Source organism: Haematobia irritans, chromosome 4 (genome assembly GCF_050003625.1).
Source record: "Haematobia irritans isolate KBUSLIRL chromosome 4, ASM5000362v1, whole genome shotgun sequence".
Taxonomy (NCBI): domain Eukaryota; kingdom Metazoa; phylum Arthropoda; class Insecta; order Diptera; family Muscidae; genus Haematobia; species Haematobia irritans.
In genome coordinates, this window is record NC_134400.1 from 78,032,181 (window position 1) to 78,037,884 (window position 5,704).

A 5,704-nucleotide genomic window follows, 5' to 3' on the forward strand; every position below is an offset into this window, starting at 1 on the left:
AATTAAGTAGGCAGTGCATCCCCACTGCATGACAATAAAGTAAACGAGTAATCAAACTAGTTTATGATCATTCGTGTACGTTATTGGTAGTGCTGTTTTCCTTCACGCTAACAATGGTATACTCCAAATTATATATCACTTCTGAGCAATGTTTCTATTAAAATGAGCAATTATATCAGCTCTAAATCGGGACATCGCGCACAAAAATCTGCGCTGATTCGGCAGTTGGTACTGCCTCTCTCCCTTACAATCCTGCTGAAATAGAGCTCCATTTTTGCTGGGATCTTAAATATGATACAACTCTTTTCATATGATTTGTAATCTAAATTGTGTCGATTTGTTACCCCATTACTTGAATGAGCTCGAGAATAAAATCGGAGCAATTTGGATGATTAGTTAAATTTAGAAGTTAAATCAAGTGATCGGAGTATTTGTGGATTGTAGCAACAGAACTAACAAACAAAAACAAATTTGCCATATCTTTTTATAAACCATATCTGCAGATTTCCGATTTCATAACAATTTGATATAAATTACGATGTGAAGATTACTCATTTAAAACGAATATCGATTTACATAGGGGACCAAAACTTACTATGAAGCAAATTCGGCACTACTCCGCCCTCAAAAAGCATAACTGTAACATATACTATCAAATATATTTTGCTTCAAGCATAAATATTTGCATTATTTGTTCAAACAAAAAATTGTTTGTACAACATGTTATGTTTCTCCCTAAGTATATATATATATTTTTTTTTAATTTCAGTATCTAAACATTTATCCAAATAAGTATTATTTCAATATTACACCCCAATCATTTATTTTTATAAAAAAATATATAGTAGAAAAGCAATCATAGCCCGCTTGTTCTGGGAAGCAGTGAATACCTAACTACTATATAGCTACTCATTTATAAACACCCCTACTTACACTCCGCATTACGGCCCATGTGTTTTAGCGGAGAGTTTAACGAGGACATGTCGCCGAAAATAACCAATAGACTATTCTCTGCATTACCCACCCAATTCGTTGATTATAATTAAAACATTATTATTAGTACATTCAGTAATTACTTATATAAGCACCAATCAGTAAATTCAAATAAAAATATTGTTTGGACTCGTTTTTTATAAAAACATTTAATAAAAACATTGAATTTAATCACAAAACAAAAACAAAGTACCTTGTTTCTGAAAATAACATGAATAGATAAACAAAATAATTAGAATTGAATTACATTTATATTAGTTAAAATTACTTACATATTAGAATTACACTTGAATACTTTATTAAGTACATTCCGTGCATGAGCACATTCTACTTTTTTGACTTTTAACGTATTAAAGCGGGACTTTTTTCAATTTTTTAAGTCTGATCATTTAGTGGTTTGGTTGTATAAAGAAATGATCAGTTGTGTTTTGAGAGTAGCGTTTGATTTTCTCATTCACTCTAATAATGGTTTTAAGAGAAATAGAGGATATTTTGCTGTACAGTGCACTATATACTCGTAATGTGCAATATAATTAATTGACTATTTTACAGATTACTTGTTGAAGGTGAATTAGATCACTATAAATATGACAGTATATAAGGGTCTATTATATATTCTGAGTATTGAATTATATACCAATGTACCCACCTACCCGTTGACTATTTATATAAGCAGGCAAAAAGTGGCAATAGCTATTTGCCGAACAAGCGGGAAACGTTTACTCAACAACCTGCGCTCTTATTTGTTATCTATAGACATATCCCGCTTGTTCTGGGAAGCAGCGAATACCTAACTATATAGCTACTAATTTGTAAACACCCCTACTTACGCTCCGCATTACACCCCATGTGTTTTAGCGGAGAGTTTAACGAGAACATGTCGCTGAATATAACCAATATACTATTCTCTGCATTATCGATAACCACCAATTTGGTAGCTGAAAATTCACACATAATTTGTACACACGTCTCTACCCACTGAAAAGGATAGTGAAAAAATGCTAGCTAAATAAGCACTAATTTTGCTAGAATGATTTTTATAGTTTTTTATTAAGCCAAATTTATATTTGGACTTTAACTAAATATGTTATTTAGTTTATAAGTAAAATAGTTAAGTTATGACTATACAAACAACAAGGAATTATTTTAATATTCGTGGTAAGACGCATTTACTTTCAAATTGGCACTTCTTTTGTCGCTGCATTGTTAGGCGTATGTGTTGTTATGGAGGTCCAATCCTGCTAGAAAGTAAAGAAACTGCACCTGAAATTTGAATATAAATATGAAATAAATATAGGTGCTATATAATAGAATTATTACTAATTTTTTACTTACATTTTTCTTTCGTTTTGATTACCCTATGAGAACTCCGTGTCCGACCAAACCATTTGCAACCCAGACAACAACTAAACAAGTTATGAGAAGTGGAATTTTTGTGACGTCTTCTAGCGGGATTTTGATTATTTTTGTTCAGTAAACCAAACTTCACCTTACGATTATATCATATCTTTTTATGCATTACGCGTAGCCACCGAAACTCTATTCCGATCACACACTTAAGTGTGTGTTTTTGTTTAGTTTTGCTAGAGACACTATTTTGTACATTACCTTTAGATACCAAAATTAAATGGTCCCTGGATTATATTTTTGAATTTCTCTCTCATTTATTTTCTGTGAGAGAGACAGCGTCTTTCTTATCGATTTCATGCTCAATTGGTAATGCCCAATATAATCTATCGATTATTTAACAGATTACTCTATGGTGCTGAATTGGATGTAATGGAAGGGTACATTATATACATACAGAAAACGGGTCTTTAGTACTTTTTGAACTCATTATTCTATACCATCCCTTCAGTTCTTGGGACTGGTCCCAAACCGGTCGATTCACCTGTCCTTTATAGCCGGTACAGGTCCTTTAACTGGTTAGGTGACCGGTGAAATTAACATGGGGTTGTCATAGGAAGGGTCAATTGACCCCACATAGATACCTACAAACCAATCCTTTAACCGGTTGTTTTCAACCCACCAATTAACCAGTTCAAATAGACATGTTAGAGAGACAGTTCTAAAAAAACAAATTTTCCACCAATTTTACTTCTTATTTCTATCAATGTTTTTTTTTTTTTATTTGTCTTATGTTATTTTATCTAATTTTTACAATTTGAAAAACTTTTTCGCTCCGGCCAGGTTTTGAACCTGGGTTTACTGGCAGCATAATAGAACGCCTTAACGCATTCAGCCACATACGCCATTGAACACCTAGCATTGAAACGACAATTTAAATATTTGTGATATTGGTAGAAAATGAACATATGTAGGGAAAATATAACTAAAAAAAAAAACATCTAAAAATAGAACTGTCACTGTTATAGATGCAAAAGGGCCAGAAATGTGTTAATTAACCCTGTGATAGAGACATTTGAACCGGTTAGGGGATGGGTTCATTGTGGTCTAGAGACAAATTCATGAAGTGGCTACCAATTGGCTAAATACAACCAGTCTCATGACCGGTATAAAATTCCAATTGCTTGGAAAAAGGGGTCAATTGGCACCAAAAAAACTGAAGGGATAATAACCTCCTGAACATTGGGAGTGCTTATATAGGTAGGGAAAATGCGACAATAGCTATTTGCCGAACAAGCGGGATATGTCTATACACACACACACGCACCACACACACACACACACACACACACACACAGAAAAACATGCTTGGACATGGTTGCCGCATCCATTTAATACTTCTCTAGAGCATGTAATTGTCGCGAAAACCATGCATTTTGTCTCTGTGAAACAGTGTTGCCAGGTAATTTTTGATTCTTCCCCCCAAATCTTAAGAAAAAAACCCCTAAATTGGTCTAGATTTTTTTCAAAAACCCCCAAAAATTTTAAGTATGTAAATAGTACAAAAAGAGGTCCAAAATTTCGTTAAAAATCCTGTAGTGATACACTTTAAAAATTAAATTTAACACAAATATATAAACTGAAACAAGATTTTTTCTGAGGAACAAAATTTTAGACAAAATAAGTCTTTTTAATGCTAAAAATTTTCTTTTGAAGTAAATAAAAATCATCGAATTTGTGACAAGTGGGGTACTTGTCACAAATTCGGGTTGGATTCCTGCTTCGACTGAACACCAAAAAGTTTTTCAGCGGTGGATTTTCCCACCTCTGCAATGCTGGTGACATTTCTGAGCGTTTCAAAGCTTCTCTAAGTGGTTGCACTGCAATGTGGAACGCCTTTCGGACTCGGCTATTAAAAGGAGGTCCCTTTACATTGAGCTTAACATGGAATCGGGCAGTGATACGAGGGAAGTTCACCAATGTGGGATCACAACGGACTGAATAGTCTAAGTGAGTCTGATACATCGGGCTGCCACCTAACCGGACCTTGTTTTTAATTGTATCAAATATTAAATATGCCCCTTCAACCGATGGGTTTAAAAAAGAATGTCATTGCATACTTGCTTGTATTTTTTTCTCACAATTCATGCCACACTGTTAAAAAAATATGTTTTTCATATGTTCCGATATAAACAAAATGTGTTTCGGGCACAATTTTGAAACACAATATATTTAAGTGCAAACATGTAATGTTCCTAAACTAACACTAAATGTTTGGGACCTCTATGTTAATATGTTAGAATATATTATGTTTGGGGCATGGATGTTTCATAAACATCATATGTGTGAATGCAAACATATATAAATTTACAAATTTCGACTAAACATACATATATTGTGATATTTTATTCAAAGCGACAGAGAGAGTATAGAGAAAGAAATAGAGATGGAAATCGGGAGAGTTGACGAAAGATATCAACATAACACAGCGAAAGAATCAAAAGGCAACAATTTCTGTGAAACCGCTTGTATGTTGTTTCGGAAAACTGTTTTATGATCAGGCCAAAAATTTGATATGCTTAAGTCTAAATATTATTTAATTTGAATATAGAGAATAGACATTCGGAACCAAGAGAATAGACATTTGAAAAATAAACAGCATATGTTTTCGCCTTGAGAACAGCATTTTATGTATGTGTGGACATGTGTTTTGTTTATCATTTTGGCATTATGGGCACAATTTTTCGTTAAAAGAAATCAGGGGACTTCATAAAAATAACGAAAGGGCACTATACTCTTTTTAGAGTTGGGACAGTAAAATGAAATAAGAGGAAATAGTGAAAAATTACACAGTAAAATGTATAAAAACAAAGGTTAGTTCCTCCTTATTAATAAGTAGTCCACGAGGGGTTGACGGACACCTTCAAATATAAAAGCGGACATTAACCCTCTAATACTCAAGCCCGCCTTTAGGCGGGCTTCATTTTAGTAAAACACACCTTAAGACAAGCTTTTTTGTAAAACACACCTTAAGACAACAAAAATGGGCAAAATAAAATGAAAACTTATTTGAAACTATTCAAGAGGCTTTGCAGCATATCCTGAATTTTACGGTATAAATTTTTCTTGCTTAGTTCTCTTGCTTTTGTATCGTTAACATTGAAAATGTAATCAGCTGGTCAAAAAAATTGGGGCATTAGAGGGTTATGTTCGGGTTTCGCAGCTAAAACAATTTAAAAAGTTTATTTTCTTTAAAATGAATTATTAAAGAAAAATAAAAGGCATTTTAGAACGATGGTGTTAAATGCCAATAAAAAACTGTTCACGCATAAATAAATTTATGTTTATATTATAAAATTATTTA

General features: G+C 33.0%; 1 long non-coding RNA gene across 1 annotated transcript; it reads right to left on the reverse strand.

Moving 5' to 3' along the window:
* Nucleotides 1-2,013: 2,013 nt before the first annotated feature.
* LOC142237191 (uncharacterized) lies at nt 2,014-2,471 on the reverse strand. The gene is made up of 2 exons (XR_012722383.1): nt 2,329-2,471; nt 2,014-2,256 (listed from the first exon to the last, which is right to left on the reverse strand). It is a non-coding gene; the product is annotated as an uncharacterized LOC142237191 (long non-coding RNA).
* Between the last annotated feature and the right edge of the window lie 3,233 nt (nt 2,472-5,704).